General features: G+C 42.3%; 1 long non-coding RNA gene across 1 annotated transcript; it reads right to left on the bottom strand.

Annotated features, from left to right (window-relative positions):
* Nucleotides 1-246: 246 nt before the first annotated feature.
* On the bottom strand, nt 247-24782 carry LOC116216791. Its single transcript, XR_004160249.1, has 2 exons — nt 9351-24782; nt 247-8726 (listed from the first exon to the last, which is right to left on the bottom strand). It is a non-coding gene; the product is annotated as an uncharacterized LOC116216791 (long non-coding RNA).
* Between the last annotated feature and the right edge of the window lie 2140 nt (nt 24783-26922).

Here is a 26922-nt window from a genome sequence, read left to right as displayed (position 1 = left end):
AGGGATTACACAAACAGCCCCAGGAGAGATGTGGCCGGCATAGAATTTCTCACCGTTATCAGACCTTAGAAATGAGCATGGTCCAGCTCACACAATCATTTCACTGAACATCAGTTGTGTAATGATGGTGCTCCGAGGCACGGTGGACAGCACACGTGGTTCTACCTGGAAAGATGACCCCAATCCTGCTGTAGGATAGCCTCTCCCACAATTTGGTGCCATGTTCTTGTCTTCCACGCTTCACTACTTGCCTCCACAGTCTTGGCACTGCCTGTCCTCCAGCTATAAACTCAGAAACTAAGGCCAGCAGGAACCATCACGTTATCCTACCAAACACTATTATTAATCCATTTATCCTTCATCACGACTATCTTTTGATATTATTCTAAAACCAACAAAGGGTGAAGAATCTACCATCTAGCGAAAAGCGCTGTACGTAGGCTGAAGAATCAAAAATAAAAGACAGTAGGAATGTTTTACTCCAGGTCTAAAACACTGTCCTCCCCTGATATAAACACAGTTGCTCTAGAAGGGGATAACAACCGATTCTGAGCTCCACAGATAATTGCAGACCTAGATGAAAGCAAGGCAACTTGTCTTCTGAGTACCTAACGGAAGAAGTGGGAGGCATGTCTGTATAAGGAGAAAGACAGAAGGAGCTTTAGGGGCACAGCATGCTGAAGAGCTGGAGATTTCTGACCAAGGAAACTGTTTGTTTCACTCGAGATCATAGCAACAGGACATTGTGTGCATGTTTTGTAAGTAAATCACGATTTTTTTTTCCAAGGAATACCTCTCTCCAAATAATACAATCAATTTCTCCTCTTAATGGAAAAAAAACCCACACAATAGCACAAATCTGCCAGGCCAGGGGGACAGCACTATCCTCATCCAGCTTATCCCCTATTTTTCCAAAAGCACTTTCCAGCTCTAATCCCAATGCAGTTAGTCCCCTCATGTAAACAGATGAGCAGACTATTCAAGAGACACATAAATCAACAGATAAGGTGACCTAGCCAATCCTTGGAAACAGTACAAAACCAAGGTTTGCTTTCAGTTGCTTCCTCCAGGCCATCCACAGGACTGCTGCTGGGCCCTGCTCTGCCAGTTCCTGACCTGTTTTCAGCTCAGATACGAGCCATTCTCCCACAGCAGCTTCACAGGTACTGGTTAGCAGAAGACTCTAAGCTCGGGTCCTTGTTGCTTGTTACGGTCCAACAATTCCCCCCTCAAGCCAAGGTTAATGAGGGGGATTTGGGGATATTGGGAACTCTCCTCCAGTCATCAGCTGGCTTCAGTTTCAGGCAGTGATCCTTGGAAGGCATCCCAGGTTGCTTCCCATCTTGTTAGGAATGTATTTCTTCTGTTTGAAGATCTCTTCTCCCTGCAGAGCACAACTGAAGATAGTTACACCATTGTTTATCTGATTTGCAAGAAGCTGAAACACTCCAAAACTGTGAGCTACTTGGATAATGCAGAAAACACAACCTTCTCCAATGCTAGCAGCAAAGTGGGAAAATAACTGCTCCAAGCAACTGTTTCGTGCTGCTAATTAGCTCCTACACTGACTAGCAATTCCAGCACTGATTCAGAGAAGAAACAGAAGCAGAGACTAACTGCAGATACAAAGATGAGCTGGTGTAAACTGCCCCCATTTCATTACTGTCTGTCTGTACTGATTACTGAGGATCTCATTCACCAGAGCAAATGCAGTAGATGGCTTGCACATGCAGGGAACATGAGATATTGCTGGCAATCCTGAAGCACACAGATAGCAGAAAGCTTCCCAACATAAAGAATAAAGTTACTATCCAACTAGGGTTACACTCCAGTACATTTGCTTGCATTCTCTCTTTCTTTTCCAGTTTCTTTTGGCCTTGCAAGCAGGAAGAAATAAATGTTGTAGCTATCACATTCTTTTTGCATTGCATCATTTCAAGTAATTCACTTCAAGGGCTTCCTTGGAAATACCTACAGGAGGGTAAATTCCCACCATGGACTAAGCAGCTGTGGCCCTGCTGTCTGGGAAAATAGAATTAAATCATCACATTAATCAGAAACCTAAATCAACCTTTTTTTTTTTCCCCCTCCAATTTAGCCCAGAAATATACACTCTCCTAAGTGTATGTAATACCTAATACAAATTCTCAGGCAGACACACAGTAGTAAAAAAGTATGTGTGTACCTGGAGATAAATGGCCAACAGTGCTGCTGCTTCATGGAACAGTTTCTCCCAAAATAGTGCTCTCCTACTTAAGCAACACAGAAGGCACAATTATCACTGATAAAAACTGATTCTCACCTCAAGCAGTGCAATGATCAAGCTGTAGTTGTCAGCATAGCTATTTGATACTTCGTGATACAGATATCACATCTAATCCTAACGGTTCCTGAACTGAAAATTGCTGGTTATCCGGAGATAAGGGGAAAGCATCAAATATACCAACCTGAGCTTTGGCTCATGGCATCCTCTCATAGCTGCTACTGGAGACATCATGCTGGGCAAGATTCTAAGAGAGCAGGTATAATCAGACCCAGACATTAGACATTAAAAACAGTGCTTAAAAACCATAATAAAATTTTATAAAAGACAATCTTACTGAAGAGAAAAACTTAGGAATGGTAAATGATAAAGGCAAGTCAATTAATACACCACATCATACATTATTCCATAAACTGGTGGTTTAGCAGCAATAGAGATAGCAGCAGAGCCAGGGTAAAGCTCTTCATCCTGGGACAATGCACAACAGGTGGTGTCTCAGGTTTTATTACTATCAATTGATTTTTGCCTTTTACTATTTAGAAGTAATTTAAAACAATGAAGAGTCAGTGGCAAATGAGTCATTTGGGACTGCACAGATGTGCTATTCTGCATCTGCCCAACCATTCTGATGTCTGTGAAAGGAGAGGGGGAAGTTTTCCTTGAATTCTCTACGGACTGTAGTTTTTCCAAAGTTGAAGACTACAATAAGATGAAGAGTAGTAAAAAGATGGGAATCCACACTGAACATACAAACCTATTCTCATTGCACAGAGATTGCTCCCTAGTTTATTTGTATGATATCCACGATGGCTGCAATTCAACTGTTAGAGCACCAGCAAGGCACTGAGAACTACACAGTTAACATTCACAACTGCCAACCCATAAAGTGATTTAGTCTTAACACTTAAATTAAGCCTGGATGATAGAAAGTTTTTGGTTAAGGCTTTCACGCTGCATCCAGATGCTTTTCTGACTTCATAAGCATAGCATGAAATTACACATCCAGCTTCAGCTCTGAACATGGCATTAAATAAAGGCTTTCAAGACAGTATCTACTTAAAGAAAATCCTGAAATATAAAATAAAGGCTTATTGTTATTATTATTTTCTATTCTAAAACTTTGAGTACTGAAAAGCCAGAAGACATTTCTCAGAAGAAAGCATTTTCTAGCTGAAGTTACTGACAACAAGGACTAAAAAAAAAAAAGCCATAAATAATTGGAAGAAACATAACGGCTGCAGTTGCTTTGGAAAGCTAATTGTTTTTACTCCTTGTGCTCATTACCACAGACCCTAAAAATCTCATTCTTCCATTCAAATGATTTTGAAATAGGTTCTTCTCATCTATGTGTCTTTTACTATGTATAGACAATCAGGGAAAATAAACATTGGAGCATACAAAAGTATTTGCAGCAAGCAGAAATGCTACAGGCTCAGGTTGAAAGGGCCAACTACAGTGCCATTTGAGGTAAGCGGTTTTAGAAGGGGAAGGCAAAGCTCAGTTGTAAAGAACTGCAGTCTAAGATGAAGACTACTTCTAGGTAGGAAAGAGCATGATCAGGGATTCACCCTTAACTCTCATCCAAAGCACTGCACCAGGTGGATGTTCTAACCACCCTTAAGCAAACAGCATCACCCTGGCCTCACCTCTGCCAGGAGCTATGGGCTTACATGCCTGGTTAATAAACGCCTGGTTAAACTCAAGGACGTTTTCATAGTGGAAACTTCTGCTGCTGCCCTGTCAACCAGCTGACAGCCCTGGGAAAAGTTGATCTGCCCCAAGTCCTCATGGCATCCGTGCTCAGCACACTCATTGTGTTTCAGCTGGGGCCATCTGAAAGCTCAGCATTAGCACTAGACAACATCTAGAGTCTGCAGGTACCTTTTTTTTTTTTTTTTTTTTGGCTGAAGGATCATCCTTGCTATTTGGTCTGCTCTTATTCAGCATTCCCACTGCCTGTGAAAGGCTAGGAAAGAAGCGTGTTGGCCCTTCCTGCAGCATTACTCACAGAGGCTCCTTGGTATCTGAGTCACGGCTGGTTTGGGACTAAGGCCTGTGTGCGATTAGTCACTGGAATTTGGTGGGAGGCTATATTTAATAACACCCCTAGCTCTAGAGAAACAGGAAGCCAGGCAATCTTTAAGAACCGCAGATGCATTATAAACTCTTTCCAGAACCACCAGAAACATAGCCAGCAAGAAAACAGTCAAATTAGCAAAAAAGCACGTATGTAGGCGGGCAGGCCATACTTCTGTACCCGTTCCATAATGTGAGCAGAGCTTTTGCCAAGCATCATATCTCTGGGCCAGAATGTATAGCTCTGTCAGTGCAGAACATCTGCATGAGACCCTACAAGCATAAGTATCCCCAGTACCTTCGGTCTAGACATACCACTATGAGACACAATGAGCAAAGTCCCACACCAGCTCCAAAACTGTAATTGCAGACGCTCCCGAGTTGGCAATTTGGAGAATTAAATGCAAAAGGCACAGAAATAAAGAACAATGGAGGAATGCGTTGTCAGGATAAGATGACTTTCTCCTTGACCAAATGGTTTCACTAAAGAATCAAGGACCTTGTAATGAACTCAACTATTGCCAAATCTCTGCTTTGCTCTGGTTCCACCATCAGCTTCCCCCACGTCATTCCAAGTCAAAAAGATCAGGATTGTCTAATCATGATCCAGCTTTCCCATCTGAAAGAGAATGATACTGGTTATAACCTTTTTCTCCAGTAGGCCACTGCAGAGACATAACTATTAATGCTTGTAGATGCTCAGAATATGACAGAATGCCCTCAACCAACAGTTACTGCACTCAAAGGAATACTTCAGTACAGCCCAGGCGATTTGGAACTTTTAGACCTAAACAGAGATCTGCATTGGCAGGGACAGGGACACATCACAGTACCTTAACAACAGAAGAGACATCTCCCAGCCATTAACCTCACTCAACATCTTAAACAAATTTGAAATCTGTTTAGTCTGGAAACGATTATTCTGCTTATTCAGATGCATTTGATGTTTGGCCACACACAACAAACGTGGTGCAGTTCCAACTAAGGAAAAGAGATCACTGTGGCATCACCAAATTGCATTACACGGGACTGAATAATATATCCACACCGTAATTTAAATCCCACAATTTAAACTGTGGAGCCCATGTTCTATGGTGGCTGAGATTAGCATGGTACACATTCTCCATTTCCAAATGCTGCAGTGTTTCATGATGTACAGGAAAGCAGATGTTTCTCATAGTCTGAGATCTTAAAGATCATTCTTACAAACTACCATGTACAGTTGAGTGGGACACTGCTGTTAGGATGGGTCAGAATGTTCCATTTGTGCTTACTCCAGTGGGAGATGTTTATTCTGACCAAAACAGATACAGATTTACTTTTACTCAAAGCACTCAGATAATTAGATGCAAATAAAAAGATATCAATTTGGGTTTGTTTTTTGTTTTCATTTGCTGACTCTAGAGGTTTTCAAATAATACTTCTTAAAGAACTATGTTTGGGAAAAAGACTGATCAAATGGTGCATTCTCCATTGGTATTTTTCTCTTTTAACACATATGACTGCAATATAAAACTGTGAATCCCCAGTGATCTATTTATCTTCATCCTTAATGGTGCAGTTACTTCCTTCTAGACCACTCTTCTTGTTATACAGACCAATTCCATCCAAGCTGCTTCACTCACTATAATGTTGCCCGAGGTGACACGGTTTTATAGGCAGACCACGAGCACTCAACATAAGAAAGCTTTCAAAGTATGTGTTGAATGGGTTGATATTGGAAACTACAGCACAGCTGCCCTGCTCATCTTACACAATCAAGAAAGGCTGAAGGCCATTTGTTGAAGTATTGCTCCTTCTCATCACTCAGAGGACACAGGCCGCACTCTCATCTCTCCTTCTGCTCAGTTCAGAAGGCAGCAATCCCTCCAGTTAAGCCATCTTAAGAATAAGCATCTTAAGAATAAGCAAGCAGGAAGCCATCTCCAAACTATGATCCCTCTGCCTCCATCTTCCACCATGTCAGACAGACATCCCCTGCTCCCTGCACTGGTCAAAAGCCCCAGCATACATTTTAAACACACATACACTGAAAGTGCAAGGTTGAGTTCTCCCAGTCTCTTGGGCACAGAGAATATCAACCTGAAGGGACTACATCTCCTCTGCAAAAGTCCTGCCTCCATCTTTGCAGAGAAGATGCTGCCTTCTTCAGCAGGGCCTTTGGTGGAGACCCTCAGCAATAAAAGTAAATCCTGTGCTCTGAGGTTGCCTTATTGGATCCAGCAAAGGACAAAGCCAGGCTGTGGGGGTCTGGGGCCTCTTCTGCTGCAGCTGCATCCAGATCCTTAAATACAGCCTCTTCTTAAGCAGCCATGTGGATGCACATGACACCAGATGCAAGAATTCTTAGGGTACAATACGAGAAGCACTGCAATCTGCTTACTCTTCTGAGTATATTACTCTATAAATGCCAGCTCAACAACACGAAGGAGGAAGTTTTGCAGGTATTTGCAGAAGATGAATGGCTCTGATGATACAGCACATACATGCTGGCTGAGAAGAGCTTCAAGTACTATGCATCACACCAGACAGCAGGGGCACTAAGTCAGCAAATCTTATTTATTGCCGTGTTTCCCCATATTTAGGGTGAATTTCCCATTGCTCCTACGCAGGTCCTTATCTAAGCTCTACCTGTGCCACAACATATTGGTGCCCCATTCATTAGAGCAGCTGGTTCTTGGTTTCCCTTTAGGTTCATTTAGAGAAAACTGCAGCTGTATTGCAGAGAGGAATCAGAATGCTGTCCTGAGGGGCAATCTGCATAGGATGTAAGACATCAGTAATGCATCTGCCTTCCATGCTTTACCAAAGATGTAATTGCATCGTGTGAAAATCCCATTAAATGCATTCCCTTGCTTTCCTCTACAGTGACAGTGAGGAGGAAAGAACTGGCAGGGTCTCTGCTCCCAGCTGCACTCAAACTCCAGATGAGTTTTTTTTTCCACAGCAATTCCCGGAAACATTTGCTGTGGAAGAAGCCAAGCCTTTTACTTCTTCCAACCCCAATTATTCTGTTTCTGCATCATCCATTTTCTACCAGCTGTCTGAGCTCATAGTCAGTATCAGATCAGAAACAATACTGAGAGCTGCAGGGCTGTTGCTGAAAAAGTGAGCTAGATCCCAATGGAGAACACTGTGCCTCCTCCACCCCAGGTACTTCGGCCTTGCCTTTCCTCTTCTCCACACTGACTCCTCTATGCCTTTCTCCTTTGAGTGTCTCTTCCAGCCCCAGGCAGCTGCCAAGCAGCTCCAACCTGCCTGCAGCTCACCAGCTTGGGATAGCGCATCACCTCTTGCATAGTCAGCATTGCACAGCACGACCTGTCCTTTCACTGCACCAGCAAGCAAAGAGGATTTGAACTCTTGGTCCTGCTGTTTCAAAATAGATGATAAATACCACAAACAAGGGGTCTAGGGTGACCTTGTAACTCAGACTATGAGCTAGCAAGGACACAGGTGGACCCTTATGAAATGTGGGCTCTCTTTTTCACATTGCTACTTCACTGTTGGAAGGGCTTAGGGAAAAAGCAGCTCCTCTCTAAGAGCTCCTCTATCCTCCTCCTTTTTACTGACATTTTTTACCTTTATACTTCTGTTGCTCTCTGAAGTAGAACCTGGTGTTCTCAAGAACAAGATCTTCAGCAAGCTAAGAGGGCACTGTGCTCTCAGCTCTTTCTATGGCAAACAAAACAGAATGCCTTGCTCTTCAGGCACTGCCATATCCAGCCAAAGGTACAAAGAGTGCTCTAGAACACACAGGCCAGGCTTCACCAACTTACTGATTCACTGGGAAATAACACCAATTGCTTTGGATAAATGGCTAAAGCTGCTGGGGAAGGACAAACAGCAGTGATGCTCTGCAAGGAGCTGTGACTTCCCAGCAGCAAAACACAGTAAAGCTGTGAGGGTCACTGCTCTCACATTGTTGGTTCAGTTCTCAGCACACCAAAGCCTTAATATTCAGCAAGGCAGACAAAGACAGCAGGAAAGGCAAGCTGTTTACAGGGCCCAAAAGCCAGCAAGGCAGACTAGTTTCTATCTCCTAGCTATTCACCTCCACTTGTTGAATGAGACTTGTAAGTGGCAAGTCATATTTTCCAGCTCTGTGAAAGGTTTTCTTAGCTAGCCAAAACCAAATAACAGCATGAATTATCTGTCTCCATTCCTGTACTCCTGAATTCCTTCTCCACAGCTTCTCACCAGGCCTGGGGCTAATTAGAGCAGGCTGAAATTCACCACATCTGTGCAAAATGGCAGGGGTGGACAGACACATGACAGGAGCTATTGCAAAACCAGTAGGTCTGAAAGAACTGACCCATCTGATGCTGACTGCTTCTTCAGGCACTTCCTTTGGAGGAACGATATGATATTTATCTTCCTGTGAAGTCTAACAGGAAAAAAAAGAGAAGTTTAAAAAAAAAAAAACAACCTCAACCACTGGGAGGGAGGGGAGTATAACTGTATTTTGTTTGCAGGCCTCATTAATAATCCCCTAATAACAAGTTTTATTGGTTTGTAAATGTTCATTTTCAATCATTTGATGGCATCCTTGGCAGTCCATGATTCCATACAGCAAGTGTGTTTATCTGCTGTTTGGAGCAGACCTAATTAAAACAAGGCTTGTGGTTAAGGCTCTAGCATTCACACTGATGAACAAGAAGGAGTACATCCATTTTTAAAGCAAGAGTGAGCATGGCAGTTCACCAAAACACTGGAAAAAAAAATCACGTAAGATTAAGTCATTCATACTGTGAAGTACTTCCCTTGATCTTCTTAGAACAACCCTGTACGTCACCTTTGAGGAATAGATACAAACACTGACCCTAAGACCTTTCCATCTATTCAGATTTGCATCTTTATCCTCTCTCCCACCCAAGAATATTCAGCGCTAAGACTACGAATGTATATCTGGAGGTAACTGTTTCAGTAATTTAGAGTTAGATAAATTGAATATTTAATAGAATCGATTTCCCATTGAAGAAATATTACTCAGTTTTCCTGGTATTCATACCTTGTATCTTATCACACTTGAGAGACAGTGATTGCTCTCGAAGTACCTTCTGCTCTCTTGGCTTGGGCACCTAGGAGAATTCAGAGGAATAATATCAAGATCCTCAACTCCCTAAGCTAGCATTCACTGGGAACATTTGAGTAGGAGGCCTGGCAAATAAGTTTTCACTCTGATTTACAAGGAAGACAGAAAAGGAATGTCTCCATCAGCCAAACCAGAGAGGTTTAGTGGCATTCTTTTCTTAATATTTCTTTTTAAACTCACTGTCAGTCCAAAACCCTGCCCACTTCAGAACCCCCAAGTTGGGAGGGACCCATAAGGATCACGGAGTCCAACTCCTGGCTCTACCAACACCTCCCAAAAATCAGATTGAATGCCCGAGAGCATTGTCCAGATGCTTCTTGTATTCCAGTGCCATGACCACTGCCCTGAGGAGGCTGTCACAGTGCCCAACCACCCTCAGGTGAACGACCTTTTCCCTGATGTCCAATCTGAACCTTCCCAACACAACTCCACACCATTCCCTTGGGTTCTGTTGCTGTCACCAGAGAGCAGAGATCAGCAGTATCAGCAGATAGCTCTCCACTGCGCTCTATTCTTAAGCTCACATTAAACCTCTAACCCTGAACCATAACAGGTCAGGCAAGACTGTGATCTGATCCAGCAGAGCCATTCTCATCTAACCCAACGTAAAAAAGCTGCTTCTTCCTCCTATCATTGGTTCACACTGGTTTTGCTTTCCCATTACTGAGCTTGATTAAGTGCTAACTTGGCAAGTTAGCACTTTAACCTAACTGCGTGCAAGAAGCGGCCTGCAAAGTTTCAATCTATATCCAACTGCTGGTACCCAGACAGTGTATTGCCAGAGTACTGAGAGCATCCCCTGCTGCACAGGGAGCTGCTTCCTCCCCAGCAGCTGGGACAGCCTTTCTTCAATGAGATCAATTCATCAGGCATCTTTAGTCATCTCAACTGCATGACCACAGAGGTCTCATAGCATGAGAAGCTCCAAACTGGATCCTGCTTCTACCTCTTGTGCAATGGCAGCCCGATGGAAAGTTACAGATAATGGCAGCCTGGTTTAGCCTCACAGCCATAGGCCCAGCATCTCTCAGACTTGTTCTCTGTCTTCAACTAATACACAAATAAAATAAAATAATAAAATCCCAGCAGGGATCAAAATATTCTATACAAAACAGTGGGTTGAAGATGACAAGGTGAAATATTAGAAGAAAAAGAATGAACTGGTTAATGTAGCTCCTATTTGATGCTACCTTTGTACAAACATGATGTCAGCTGAATACTGCTGGCATGCAAACCAAGAGGGATGCATCTCAGCTGAATAGCATACTCACTGGGAAGCAGAGCACGTAAGTTAACCATAACAGTATGTGACTGTCTTGTTTGTACAACATCAAATTCTTTCCTGTGCACAGAGCAGCTTTCAAGAATCACAGTCCATGATGTTACCTAGGAGGCACAGTGCCAGATGTCTGCCTTGTGGCTTTGCTTTTAACAAACCGAGCACAGGCTGGTACAAAAATGTCATGCTCAGTCAGTGGGGGGGCTGCAGGTGAAACCCTGAATGTCAACAGGGATGTTTTCACCACTTCAGCAAGCCAGGATTTCACAGGGTGAATATCACATCATGCTGCTCTAGAGATCAAGGGCAAGCAGCCAGAACTTCTCCTCAATCATTTAACAGACAAAGACTGCTCCCCAGGGCAAGACACAGCAGAACCTAACTTCGGATGCTCTGGCTTGCTCCAACCAGCAATATTTCCCCACAATGATTCTAAGTAACTCGAGAACCTGAAGGCCAGGGATAGTAAAGTTCGATTAAGCTATGATCCAAGAATGTTCAAAGCATGGCAAAAATGCAATGTCTACAGACAGAAATTAGGAAAGGGAATTAAAACTAAGCACTCAGTCTTCAGCATTCAGTCTTGCATACAGTAACATGCAGCTGACTCCAGCTTCAGGTGCTCCATAACAGAAACATCTCAATACATCTCCCTTCACTGAAAATATTGCTCAAATAACATTTGCTTTGAAGGCAGGAGACCTTTTTTGAAGGCTTAAGAGTTATTTAGAACACTTCAAGAAAGGGGAGCAGAGATCTCATGAAAGTACTCATAGGAAAGGGTTATTCCAGATGAGCTTGAAGTTCCCAATTTCTTCATTTTTCATCATAACATTTTTCAAGGGAAAAGTTCCAAGCTTTTGCAAGCCTGAAGTGGCTTTATTTAAAACAATGTTTCTTTCTTTTACAGATTTTTTTTTTCCAAGTTCAGCTGTTGAAACTAAACAACAACAAAAAAAATTGTCATGTCCTCAACAGATCCAATAACATACTTTATTTTTTTAAATATGAGGTGTGATTTGTAACCCCTCAGATTCCACATGGAAAAAGAATTACAGCTCATCTTTGCTCATTCCTATTTAAAAAAGAAACCTCTTCCCCACCCAGACACTGTGAAGGGAAAAAAACAGTTTGTACCTCTGTTTCCCAGATAAATAACAGCATGTCTCCTGCTTTTCAATCCAAGTACCTACACTGTGTGACTTTGCCTGTGAGTAGTGGGGCACATCAGCCCACAGAGCAGGTGTAGGGATTTAGGACAGTGGCTGTTGATTTGGTTTAGGCAAACCCCACAGCATTTCACCCCCCTATGGCCTTCTTGAGCTTCCCTGCTCCCAGGAAGCTTCCAGCAATCACCAGTGGACAGACTCAAAGCTTTTGCTGCAATAGCAGTGAGTAGTAGCGTTACATCCCACACCCAACATAAGTACTTGCTGTATGTTCCAGGCCACTGCCAAGGCTGTGACTCAGTCCTTCCTGCGTCTTTAATTCCTGAGCAAAGTTACGTTTCTGATCTGTACATACTGTTCAGCTTCGTCTCTTTGCAATTTATGGACCTTAGCACAGAGGCAATCCTCCTTCCCATTGGAAGGAGTCAACCTCACCTCAATCCTTTCAGAAAATTAAACTCTCTCCAACCAGACGCTCTAGCCTGGCCTCTTCAATCAAGGAGGAGAAAAACACCTCAATAACTGTCTCACAAGCACAAAGCCTGTGCCTCATGAAACACGGAGTTTGTTTTGAGCTCTGCCACAGATACTGTGTGAACTTGTGCAAATTCTTGGGATCTGACTCCAGCTGACACTGAATAAAGCTGTGAGTGAAATGAAGTTATTCCACAGCTGAGAAAAACAACACGCTAGAGTTCTCTGCATCTCAGTCCTAAAGAAATAAGTATCTTGAGACTTTGTTTTCTAATCCCAAATCCTAGAAGAAACTCTCCTGATGCTTAGCACCAAACTTGTTGATGGCTCAGTAACTAAGGGAGAAGAGGACATCTCTGACCATGGCCAAGATTCAGCTCAGCTGACCACACACATAGAACTCCATTCCTAGTTTGCTCTTCACATGGTTAATCAAGAGACAGACAATTTCGTAAGGCAGTTCAGGTGTTGATTTAGCTGAGTCACCCCTTTTCTGTAACCTGAACACCTTGGAGAGTACTAGGCATGCCCATTAAGAAAACAACCACCATCTTGAGGGCCAAGGCCAACTTTTTATCCATCAGTTGCTGGAAGACCACGCTAACCAGAGTAAGTTGACAGGGTTTGGCTCACTGCTGTGTTTTATTAAAGACCTGAAAAAGAACAGAAATACATGAAATGTTACAAAGTTTTCCATAAATAACCTGAAGCCTCAGCCAGAGCCAACACAGCTAATTTCCGTGGAAAGCTTTAGCTTGAGGGAGGGGAGCAGGGTGGAGGCAGTAGTATCAGTCACTTGGTGACAAACTCCTGCCTGGCATTACCCCCCCAAAAGCATGAGCCATCTCCAGCCTCTCCTACCTTCAGCGTCATCAGCCACACTAAAAAGCCACAATTCATATTTGAACAACACTCATTTCAGCAAGCAGATTCAGCCTTGGGAACCCATTTGAGGACAAGACATACCTAATGGGATTTGGACAGTTAACACTCATACATTTACCTGGGTATCCAAATATCAACTCCAAGCACAGGGAAAAACCCTTCTACCACATCTAGGAAGATTAGCAAGCAAGCAGATCACCCTGTTTTCATGGATATGAGAAAAAACAAGGACTGTGGCAAGAACACCACTCATTTCTATGGTTGAAAAGTTAGAGACACATCTTCATGACTGATAGCACAATAACTTTTCTTTCCTCACCACTTCACACCAGCAGGAAAGCACTTCCTTCCTTCCCTGGCTCCACTAACATAAGATCACAAAAATCTTCCATGCTCATCATGGTCCTTGAAACACTGTGCTGGGACAGACATCATTACCTGCTTTTTTTTTTCCCTATATAGAGAGCTCAAATAATTATGGAGAGAATATTTGACTTGACATTCCCTGTTTTCTAAGGATAAGCTTTCATCCCATGCAAGATAAGGGTTCAGACTGGTGCCATGTTCTGATACAGAATCCACTCCATGTCTGATCTAGCAGAAGAGTTCAGACCCATTTTTGTAGCTTCAGGCTTGGTGTTTCCAGACTGTGCTCATCCACACGTGCTGCCTTCCATCCTGGATTTTATATGCTGTTTTATATCTCAGTAGTATAAAACCTTCATCCCCCTCACTCCACAAGGGGTCACAGAAGAAATCTGCTTGCTTTACTGCACACTGCACAGCCTCACTCCTGGTGGTCAGCTTTATCCAGAGCCAGGAAACACTGTACACCACCAGCAAAAAAATTAGGATTTTAACCACTCAGAGCAGTAGCACAAACAATGCAATGTGATTCACTGAATGTGATTTTTATAGTCCTTAAGTGTACAGATGACCAATTAAATGGGCCCTGTTTTGGCATCAACACACGACTATTAAAAAAAAAAAATCAAGCTACTTCAGAGTGTTAGCACTTATTTTAAGGCACTTAAAATAGGCCATACTACAACATACATCTGCCAATCCACAGATAAAGACCCAAAGGAAATATTTCTGGCTTAGTACTAAATATATACCTGATGAAGGATTAGCACAGTCCCACTGAAAGCGAGCAGAACTGAGAACGCGTCTCAAGTCACCTGCTTTAATTGATGCTTCTTCTTGTTAAGCTGTAAGGTATTCCTCGAGCCAAGTTACAGGGTAACTCATCTGTTACCCCCTCTGTATTGGTGATAGCACCTGGCATCAGTAATAGAGGACAGAAATTGAAGTAAACTGGATGTCTAATACAGACAGATGTTTTTCTTGCTTTGGGTCAACCATCTCCTTTCCAGAGAAGCCCCAGAACCGGATCACCTTTACACACCACAGCCTACAGGACAGATTGAAAAAACTATGCGAGTAAGGGTAGTATCTGGTGTTGAGTGAGGGTGAAAGCATTTTTGCTGGAAAATAGTGGGATGCAAGAGCATGGGAGTTATGATTCACCAAAATGCTTCCCTTCCCCAGCAGTTCCCCACCTCGAGAAGAACAAACAGTTGGAGCCCAACAGCAGTAACTCAGCGGCGAAGCATTTGGCAGAAGTGTTTCTGGAGCAATTGCCAAGGCTGAGCTGAGTGCCAGTTAGAGTCTTCTCAAAGCAACCCTGATGGAGCATCACCAGGAACAAAACAACGTTTCCTGAAACTACTGTGAAAGAAGACAAAGAATTCACTTAGTCACTGATCCAAAAAGGCAAAATCCAGAAGAATCAGACCTTCTCTTATTCCAAATAAAATACTTAATATAGATCTTCTCAACAGGCCTGAGGAACAAATTCAGCAGTTGCTGCATCCAAGATCTCAGCTATGAAAAAACTAGAGTGCAAATTGTGTTATAGCAGTATAGGATTTGTCTCTCTATCACATCATGGGCTACCACAGCAGTGCACGCTATCAGCATGAGACTTGCAATGGTCTTTCCCAAGCACAATGGTTTATGTTGTGTGTTTTGAGCTCACCTCCCCTGCTACAGGATGCAGTAAGGACTCCAAGTCTATTCTATATGCAGCCTAGATTTTAAGCACTAGGAAGCTCTCAGAGGGCCATCCAATCAGCCTGAACTTCAGCCTGAGTATCTTGATTTGTGTATACACCTTGAGGATATCTAATTTTCCATCGGCCTCTAAGAAACATCCATTATCATCAAATATTTGAACTGGTACAGAAAACAAATAATACCCCCAACACACAATCAACATCAACTTTTGCAGTATCTAGAATTTTATTCCAAATCCTTCTCCTGCAGTCATCTTGTGAGAAAAATTAGCTTTGCAGCTATATTCAGTAAGGCTTTGGTAATGTGAACAAACAAGCGCTGTAAGATTTAGAAACAGGAGATACAGAAATAAATAGTTTTAAGTTTCAGTTTTCAAAATTCTGACTTAAGGTTTCTGAAGCACTAGAGACTAACAATACTTAAGACTTTGGCTACACAAGTATCAAAGAATGTCAAAGTTGAAATACCAGAAGCCAACTTGAACTGTTCCTAAAGAGAAACTTCAGGAATACTGGGAAGAAAAAAGAGTTCCTTATTATCTGAGGATATTACCCCATTGAGCATCAGTAGCCAGGTAAAGCAGATCACTAAGCAGTGAAACCAAGCAGTCTGAATTGGAAACATGATATGCACTAAGTGCAATTTGAAATGTCTGTATTTGATGTTGAGGACTGACTGCAAGTCCTGAGTGCAATCTTCTTTCACTTGCCTTTGGAAGCAAATACGAATTTTTCCCTAGAAAGCAGCAAGATTTTTGCAAAACAAAAGCTTGCATCGATGCGCAAATATTAAGTTCCATTCTACCAAGCCACTGGCAAAAGGATTGGTATTCCATGCCCAAATTAACATTTCCCCTCCTATGCACTCTTATGGTCCAGCACACAGAAGAGGTCAGACTCACAGTCAAAACCAGAACTCATGGATCTCTCCATGGAAATCACAGCTTCTGACTCCATGAGGTTATCTGAGAATCAGTTAATCCTTGTTATTCTTTACCCCTGCAAGGCTCTCTTGGTACAGAATGAAGAAGTGTGACTGCACAGCTTTTACTACATAAGAGATCACACAAGTACCTGAGCCATGAAACAAACTGCTGAGGTAATCTCCCTTCCTAGCATTCTGGCAAAGCAAGTGTAAGAGCAATTGCAGATAAATCCTGAACTCAGGGCACTCTTGTGACTGGCACAACTCTTACTGGCACTGCTCTTAGCCAAAATAGTACTGATGCAAGTGTACTGAGCAACCACAAGCCTTTTCTGGTATGGATTCATGAGTGGGCAGATGCTTCAGAAACATTCCTCTACATGCATTCAGTGTGGAAAGAACAAGCAATACCTGTCATAAGAACAAGAAAGATCAAACAGATCATTCGTTGCTTCTATTTTTTGCATCTGCTTGTTGCCTCCATTTGTAGTTGAGCTGCTAAGGTCAGAAGAAAGATCGGGGAAAGAGCACAGAAGTTTTAGCATCAGCACGTCTATTTTCCCCAAGTCCCAAAAGGGCTTCCTAAATCAAGTTTAGTGTTTGAATAATTATAAAGTGTGAAGTATTTATGTAACAAAATAGAGTCAAAATGCCATTATGCCTGCTGCTGGAAAAGATTATTCAGATCCATCTGCTGTAAGTGTTCTAGGAAATTCAAGTCTGGCTGAAACCAAAGAGGGATAGAGGTGGAACCCTTCCTCCTCCTGTGATTAGGGAGTCCACATGACATGGCAGACCCCTCCTTCGCAGTCTTCTTGTACATCTCAGAAGGGCTGCTTGGATATTCTGACCTCTATCTTTCCACAGATCCTGGTCCTATTCATATAAATACATAAAAAATTGTCAAAGATCTGAAAGCTACCATACTCCAGTATCATCTCAACAGTTCAAAAAGAGTAGCGGCTCTTTTCTTCATTGTGGAGTTTTGTTTTTAGCTGAAAATACCTCTGAATTTGCTAAGTTATACTTTTTAGATGCTCTAGGAAGAAAAAAATATTAGTTCGCCTACCATGCAGAACCTTCCCATCAGTCATTTATATAGTCTGCTACTCAGGACTAACAGCTATGCTCACAATTACAAGCTGGCTGACGGCTTATCTATTCCCAACACGTGCACAAGTAGCACCACTAAAATAAAATCTTAGTCCTGCCCTATTCCCACCCCTCAGAAAGGTCTAGAAGAAAGCAAACTTGTCAGTAAACTCATCATAGTGCCAGTTAAGTAGCCAGGAAACAGACCCAAGACTGCCACATAGTAATTGGCAATCAGCTTCAGGAGCAGGTTTCATCCCTCCAGGAGGCACTGGGTTGACACCTCACAGTACAGGTGCTGCAAGGTTACCAATTTCTCTTCAAGCCAAGGGTTAAGTTTCTTCTTATGTCCTCACTGCAGCAGAAGCAAAGCAGATGGTGCATGCAGAGCCAAACAACACACACTAATGGATTTTTCCTACACGCTGAAACCCATCAGTTGGAAGAAGCTGCTAGGGCTTGAAGCCAATAGAAAAGCTTTGCTACCTGCCTTGGAAAGTTTGCACTGTGCTCTAGTGAGGACACTTGAGGTCACCAACAAAAAGCATCAGTACAGGTTTCTGTTCAGCTCTGAGGAGGAAAACAGCAGTGTTTGAAGCAGGCTTGTGCTACAAATAAAGAGATCCCCAGGACAGAGGTACCAGGGCAGAGTATTACCTACAGGGTGAGGTTAGAGAATCTGCCTGGCATACACACAGCCTGACTGAGGGACTGCTGCAACTCAGCAGGTCTCAAACAACTCCTCTGTGCGTCTCCAAGCTAGAATGGCTCATGCTGTAAGCAAGCTGAAGTTCTAAGTGGTAGCAGATGTTGGCAGTACACTCTAGACCTCTGCTTCATGAATTCCCAGATAAACTGCTTTTGTACCAGCCCTTTTGTAGTAATAACAATAATTAAGTACAGTTTATATAAGGTCTTTCATCCAACAGTCCCAACGTGCTCAATAAATTTAACAAAGCCATAATATTCAACAGATGGATTGCTTTACGTTTTGCAAGAAGCTGCATACATCTCAAAGCAATCCTCTACATTCTGGCAAATTGTAGGCATTAGAATTACCTCCAGTTCCCAGAGAGTAGCAGAATTAGGGAACAGCACTGCTATGCTAAAGGCCACAGCGCACTCTGGTAATAACAAAAAGACCAACTCAGAATTGCTGGCTCTTAGCTCTGTTCCCACTGCGGCCAGGAAACCACCCTGCCTCCAGAAATTCACATGCACTGATAACTTTGGTATATTATTCAGAATATGGAACTGAAAAGAAAGGATGCGTTCCTAGAGCCCATGAAAAAAACACCAGTTAAAATAAATCAAGTCCAATTAAAGCAATTCCCCTGCCGCCCCCCCTTCCCTCCCCCCCCACTAACAACTTAGGCTAGCTAGAATCAATTTAGTGGATCAGGCAAAACAAAGCAAAACTTTTCTCACTTGTTCCCACTGGATTATCCATTCCCCTTTCACATTTTCAATGCTGCTTGTACCAGAAGCAGAGAGCTCAGACTATCCAAGTTTTACTGCATTTGTTCTCATTTGAGGCAATGTAAGGAAGCAGTTGCTGAAATCTCAGTTACCATAGCTGCATATAGACCTGTACTGTATGCGAGTTTGTAGTTGTTGTAATTAGTATTTTTTTTTTTTGCCTAAACCTGAAGAAAACTGCATCAGAGCACAATCACTTTGTAACTGATGCGGCAACAAAATCTGGTACTCATCTCTTGCAATTTATGCTAGGCACAGAGAGTGAGAACACTCAAATCTTCTCCAAGACTCCTTGCTTTGAAGTATTTTATACTAATTTTGTTGGTATCTTACTTGTGCTGAAATCAGAATTAGAATTGGGAATCATGGCTATTAGAAGTGCTTCCTTCTCTACTTGCTAGAAACACCTTGAAAAACTGGCCAGCAACACAACCAGCTGACAACAGCCAGAGACACAGCCAAGCTCTTCTCAACTAAACTAAAGAACATGAATTCTACTTAGAAAGTCACAAGCCTTGCATTTTGACCTGATTGGGGGGGAAAGGGGGGGTGAGGAAAGAGAAGGTCCATCCAAGGTGACACCCAATTCTTTCCAGCTGAAATACATTGAATTTCTACCAAGAAAAGCCAGGTTTCACAACCTGCAGTAGGGGAAATATTCACTGAACAGAGATTGTATGAATTCATAAAAGAGGCTAGACTAGAGCACGTTTTTTCATAATGCAGAAATGTAACAGCTTTTATTTCCTTTTATGACTCAGTGTTCCCAATGGAAAGAGCACACACATCATGGGTTTGGCACTACACACCATTCAATTTCCTACCAGCTCTATCCTGCAATGAAGCCAATACAGCCATTTGCTTAACCTCTTCAAGGAGAAGGGGTTTGTCAATGGCCTTCTGCAAGAATGCAGAGAGGTGTTAGAGAAAAACAGCTCTCGATTTGCAGTCTATACAGTGCAGCTCACCACTATATGAAAAACCAGGAGTCCAAGAGGCAGTAAAGAGAAACTAGAAAGGGAGCTCTCTTCCTGGTATGAGTCAGAATAGACTCCAAAAAAAAAAAAAGAGCTATTCTGTTTCATACCAAGAAAAGTTGTGCACCACAACCAGTTACAGCCCTTCTCCCTACTGATTCATTCCCCAGCATGCTACTGAGCTGCAAGACACAAGGATGCCACAGGTAACCAAACAGGCTGAGCATGCAGCTTGCAACCAACCCTAACTCTCTACGTGAATACAATTTAGAGTTTTAAACATAAGTTTGCCTTTCATGCTCTTTTGCATTTTGCAAGCATAAAAAGTAACTCTGAGCTGCTGAACTACAAGGGTTTTCACTTAATGTACAACCAGCATGCTGGAATGGCACTCATGATGTAATGAGAATCTGCTCTAGTCTGGATCTCAAATACAATGTAAGCCCCTGTTGAGTTAATAACCTTACCAAGAGATTTCTGGGAGCATACTGTCTCTTCCATTCTGAGCTCCCATCCCACGATCCTTTGGCTACATCCATCTCATGGAAGTGTGTATCTGAGGTAGCTAAGGGTCCAGAGTAATCAGTGCCAAATGACATTTAAGTAAATGTAGAGAGATAAGTGCTAACAAAAAAAAAAAAAAGCATTTACATACCTTTCTACCTCTTTTCCCTGTCAATCACAGACTTTGGGTGGGAATATTAAGTATCACATTTCATACTCAGCTTCTCTCTGCCTTTGTCTGCAACTAATGTGTCTAAATTTTTAGTTATCTGGGTCTACCTAAATAAACAATTCACCAAGAACTACTACATTGCAATTACAGGAGTTGAAATGTCATGAGGACTTGGATTTCCTCACACATTCCTCCCACAGACTGAATTTACTACAGAGTAGACCACTCCACTATGCAGGACAGCAGTGCAATAGTGAGTGCTGAGGCCACCTCTGCCAAATGTAGCAATAATATAGAATACAAACAGCTAAAATACACTGGCTGTCAAAGACACATGCTGAAGAACCTCTGAGCAGCACATCAAGTTCTACTACTGATACTCCATGGAAAAGAAGCTAAGAGTTGTTTAAGGCCTGCCTGTGTTTAAGGCCTTGCACGTGTGACATGCAAGAGAGTCCTCTGATAACCCTGAGAAGGAAGACTTTCCTTGGAGTTGAGAGCTTTTTCTTTTAATTCACTCCTTCAACTGCATGACTGCTGCCCATGGAGCCTTACTGGAAGAAAACTTATTTGCCACTGTGATGATGCAACAGGGAAGAAAGTTGTCGTCGTGGCACGTCATTAAATTGATCTGATGCTGGATATGCCCATGTTTCTGAAGTTTAATTCCCTGTTAAAGAGTATTTTTGGTACCACGCCTGGGAAAAAGCAAGATTTAAGTTCAGAGGCAAAAAGGAAGAACAGCAACTCCTTCTCTAACAAAACTAAGAAAAAGAAATCAAAGGTTAACTGTGTCCTTTTCCCTTCCCCTTTTCCTCTGCTGCTTCATATGCAAGTGACTGCCTGAAGCATATTCCAAACAGAGCCTGCACAGTTCCTTACCACAGTTCTCTTGCCATGTGGCCAGATGTGCTGCCTAGAAGTTGTGCTAGACTCAAGGTGGCTCCTTATTCTCTCTGAAGCCAGTAGAGAGGTTTTCCACAGCTTCAGTGGGAACACAACTCCACCTTTTGTCTTGCACGCTCTGGAAGACATACTGTACTTCCTGTCTGATTGGAGCTCAGGATGTAGATTGTATGGCCAATTCCTGTTCCATTCCCAAGAACACCACATTAGACCTTCCAAGTAGAAATCATAATATGGTCCCGTTTCATAATTTACTTTTTTTGTTTTAAGTCATTGTTAAGAAAAAGCTACTTTTTGGATAAGGTTTATAATAAATCTTAGCAGGGTGAAAATTTTTTATGCCTGCTCCCTAAAGAACAGGGAAATAATCTGGGGAATAATGAACCTTGACATCCTAACTAACCAAAGGAAGAGAGTGGAGTACATCTATTTCAGATAGCATAAGCAAGTGCTTGTTTTAGATCTATGCATGAATCATCCTTGACATCTACCTTGTCTCTGTCAGTGCTAATTTATATGTATATTTTGTAAAAAGGTTTCTTGACTTTTGTTTATAATAGCCTAGATCACTGTAACAGAAGCTGGAGAAGATCCATGCTTCTAATGGGACACATCTTACAAAAAAGTCTGGGAACTCTTAACCACAGGAAAAATGACAAGGCTTTAGAATGACTCACAGTCACTATTTGCAAAGATGCTAGAAGAAGCTGGGTAACAAGACTAGTCACTTTAATGCACTTTCCCCAACTTTCATGGATTCTCATATGCTCTGCCTCGCCTCCTAAAGATCTCACTACACATGTAATTATGTTTCTCTTTTAGACAGGCTGAGACTGCTGCTATTGCCATTTCTTTCCCAGCAGTACTCTAAAAGTCAGAAGAGCCTTAGGTCACTTGGGGAGGAAAGAACACCCAGCCCTATGGTACAAGCATTGCAACCAAGTACCTCAGTGCCTTCCAGCACTGAGCTTAAAAGCACACCTTCCTTATTGAACTACTGTTTTTTAATTGCTAAATGCAATGCACTCCCAATATGACTGTGCTTGCTGCAGCAGTCTTCCTATAGCCAGGTATTTTGAGTACTAACTACAGAAGTAAATTTCAAATAAGGTGGGAACTGAATTCTATATTACTTTTTGTTAAGATGGTATTATGTGTTAGTGTTCTTATAAATAGTCTTGCTCTCAAAAAAAGCCACAAACAAAATGCCCTAAGCAATTATGGCTTCACAAAAAACTCATTAAATACTATGTCCTGAATGTTGGACAGGTATAAGTTAGGGTTAGACTTTGCTAAAGGGTGAAAACATTGTCAGCTTGATAAGACTCCTATATCCTTCCTAGCTTATCAGCCGTGGAGCAATGTCTCATATGGGATTGTCCAACCCATCCTGACAGGGGTTATTCCTATAGAGAAGTTGCTAAAATAAAGCAGTTAAGTTGCTTTAAATTAAAAAAAAAAAGTAATGGTAGTCAGTAAAGATCTAAATGCTTCTGTGGAAAAAAAAAAAAAAAGGAGCAATCATTACTTTTCCAGTAGCCTACAACAAGCATCAAGATTGATTATCTATTACTTCTAATGAAAAAGAAACAGTGACATTTACAGCTTCAAAGTCAATATTACGACTCACACTCAGAGCAGCTGGAAGAACAATTCACTTTATTTGCCACATCAGAGCACACATGGCTCGTTTTGAAGCATGAATTAGTCCATTCCATTAACCTCCTCCACATTGTTAAAATTACAATTGCTGATCCAAGTCAACTTGGACTAAGTCAGCAGAAGACCTGTAATTGACTACAGTGAGAACTGGATGAAACTCCTAGGAGATAAACTGAAGAGGAAATGATTTTTGAAGAGAGACCTCTTGCCCCCGAGGCTAGACAGTCCTAGGAAACTACAGAAACACACTGTTCTTTTTCAGCCTTTTGCTGAGGCCAGAAGATTTAAAACAAACATGTATCTAAGTCAGCAGAAGAAGATACTTCCCTTCCTCCCTCAGACATTAGCTCAGTTGAAATATCCTACTGGCTTCTTGCTGCCACTGCAGAGTGTTTCCAGCTTCTGCTAGCAGAGGAGAAAAGAAAACTTGCATTTCATAGCACGTCTGGAAATGAAATCTCTAATTTAACCCCCCCTCTAGATGCTGACAGGCCACTCTCAGGTCTCCCCAAAACCTTCTCTTCTCCATGCTGAACAGCCACAGCTCTCTCAGCCTGTCCTTGTAGGAAAGGTGTTCCATCTCTCAAATCACTTTTGTGGCCCTTCTCTGGACACATGCCTGGGCTAAATGTCAAATGACATCTCACTACACTGACACAGGAGAAGAGAAACCTCTACACAGAACTAAGTTCCCTGATTGTACACAATCCACACCTTGTAAGTTACCAACAAGACCCAGAACTGTGCTGTTACCTACTAAAGCTAACATTCATTTGTTTTTACTCAGGAACATATTCAAGAGCAAACCTCCCTTTATTTCCTTCAGCTGAGCTTGGTTTTCTTTTACATCCAGATCTCTTAGTCCTTGCTTGTTCTGCAGCACAAGAGATCTGACTGCCCCTAAAGTTTCTCATAGGAAAAAGAGCAAGTCAGTAAATACTGCATCATCCAACTGAGTTCAGAACTGATTTCTTGCCTGGGCAGAATAACATCTGGGTGCCTGTTCTTCACTGAGCTGAACAGAACTACTCAAGAAAAAGCTAGCAGGTTGAATGAGCAGGCAGAACTTGGAATAACAGGTTCACTCCTTCCCTACCCATTGGGGCATAGAAGCATGTTTTTCTTTCAGGTTCATCAATTGGACCACGACTTTTTCTCCTTTAGCAGCATCCAAATGGGGGGAAAAAAAAAGAAAAAAAAGGAACTCCCCATGAAATTCCTTTTGATTCTCATCTTGCTAATCTTGGCTCTTTCGCACTGGAGCTACTCCAGAAAGTCTTGTCTGCTTACAACTCCCACCTGCACTTTTTCTGCACATCTTCTACATCCATGTCCGCACATTCAGGAACAAACAAGACTAGAAAAGAGTCTGCTGTGGTGCTTATACTTATACTCAAGTTGGAAGGGACCTTAAAGATTATCTAGTTCCAACCTCCCGCCATGGGCAGGGTTGCCAATCACTAAATCAGGTACTAGATCAGATTGGCAGTCCAGCACCTCACCCAGCCTGGCTGTGAACAGCTTTAGGGATGAGGCACCCACAACTTTTCTGGGCAGCTTGCGCAATGGCCTTACCATGCCCTCAGTAAGAAGTTTCCCTCTAACATCAATTAATTTTTCCCTCTCTTAGTTTAAAGCCATTCTTCTTTGTCCAGTCATTATCAGGCTGTGTATAAAGTCGGTCTCCCTCCTGCTTGTAAGCTTCTTTTAAGTACTGGAAGGCAGCAATAAGGTCTCCCTGGAGCCTTCTTTTCTCCAAGCTGAACAAGCCCAGCTCTCTCAGCCTGTATCTGTAGGAGAGGTGCTCCAGCCCCCTGATCATCTTCGTGGCCCTCCTCTGGATTACAGTAATATGCCATGATCTGTCAGAAAAGTTGTCCAGGAAGGGAAAAAGAACTCCCTGACAGCTTCTCTTTCCAGATACACAGCAGCAGAAACACCAGCTGCTGATAGTAATCTTACCAGGCCACACACAAATCACTGCTTGTGTGACAGAACAACTATGACGACCTGCTTTAACATCAAGGAGGAATAAGCTCTAGATGTAACTGAACTTACACAGTCAGGACCCTGCTTCTGGCACAGACCATTTCCTACACCAAGTCTAACTATACTGTTGTGTCACAGCACATCAACTGAACAACGTGCTCCAAAAAGTCTTGGTAGACCACAAGAGTCCTCATTCACCGTCTAAAGGAAAAAACTCATCAGATGTGATCGCTATAGACTGCCTACAACTATTAGACCTGGTTGTTCCCTTCGCTACTAAGCTAAGCAAATCAAACATTCACTGATCTCATCCCTCAGCAAATACTCAAAAATCCACAGTTTGGTTTTTGGACTGTTTTAGAAACCAGTTTACTCTTGAATCAACTAACTGGAGTAAACTTAGTGAAGCTGCAGATCTCGTATCTCCAGGTCACCAGATGACCTCTAACAGAAATAAAGCTGTTGCCCTAATTGTTCTTCCTTCACTGCCACTTTCCAGTGAGAACATACAACAGCATCTTTGTAATGCTTAGTGCAGGACCTTCTGTCCCATACTGGACATCCACAGCAGACTAAAACCTCTGCTTTCCCCATGCTTCAGCTCTCATTTCTTAGAAAAAGGAAGTTGGTAGTAGCAAATAAGCTCTACAAGCCCTGGTTTCCCTTACTCTGCCCTACCATGATCATCAGAACTTGAAATAATCCATCCTTGCTCAGATTTCTACGTAAGCACCCTGCAAATTCAAGAAAATGCTGCCTATAGATGACGTTAATCCATAAAAAGCCTAAAAAGCTCCCTTGAAAGAGCAGCAGACTCACTGACATTATTTACAGCACTTAGCTGGCATCTGTCTGCAATCACCCACAAACCAAAGGAGTAAAAGTCTCCTATGCACAGGGTAGCACACTGCAAAAAGATACATCAGAGCAGTTAACACACATAATTCAACATCCATTTGCTTCATGCACATGGACAGACTTCCCAAGATCATATGGGAGTGATCCATCACAGCAAGTAATTAAGTGCTCCATAGCTACCCCCCTTATGCGAGGAAGAAATAGCATGCTGTCACCATCTAACAAAAAAAAAAAAAAAGCCACGATGAAGCCTCAAGAGTGTCCTCAGAAGCTGTCAGTAAAATCACCTGTTACTTGCCTGCAGATTCTTTATAAACCATACAGCCTCACAGGCTACCAGAAGCATGCTCATTTTTTCCCCTTTCCTCATGCTTTGCCTCTGACTCTTGAACAGGCCAATTTGAAAGGATGCCATTAAGTGCGACCTTACCAGTTTTTATTTCTCAACTAAGAGCTTGAGCTGTAGTCTTTTGCAACAAATACTGAAGAGCATCCATCTTTCAGATTCACAATGTGAAGCCTGCTGAGTTTTCAAAGTCTCAGTTGAATTATGGTACTTGGACAAGTCTTGGAGATGGAAAAAGCTACTGGTTTTGCATTATTTCAGGTAAAACTTGGTAGTATTTGGCTTACAGGTGGTGTTTTTTCCAAACAAATTCTACTAAGAAAAATAATCTCAAAGGATGAAAGTTTACTTAAGTGTTACAAAAGCATCCCAAAATTAAGTAGGCATTTCACAATAATGGCCAATAAAGGCCAGCTCTCCCTCTGTTCTTCCCCAGCTGAAAACTGACACTGCTAAAGGTGAAAGCCCTAGATTTTTTTTGCACCACACAACCAAGCTGTGCAAAGCCATGACTGTTGCCTTCAATAGAACTAACTTTCAGCCCAGGCCTCTCACTTCCAGGCATCAAGAAAACAAACAAGACCAGAGACTTCATCCAAAACACTTGGATGCTCACAGCAGCAAGCTGTCATCAGTGTCAGCCTCTTTTTCTCTGCTACTTTGCTGACTTCATAGCATCTTTTCAACTACAAG

The sequence above is a fragment of the Meleagris gallopavo genome, chromosome 7, assembly GCF_000146605.3.
Source record: "Meleagris gallopavo isolate NT-WF06-2002-E0010 breed Aviagen turkey brand Nicholas breeding stock chromosome 7, Turkey_5.1, whole genome shotgun sequence".
Classification (NCBI taxonomy): Eukaryota; Metazoa; Chordata; class Aves; order Galliformes; family Phasianidae; genus Meleagris; species Meleagris gallopavo.
Note: the sequence above shows the minus strand (reverse complement) of the source record. Positions and strands in the feature narration are given on the sequence as shown.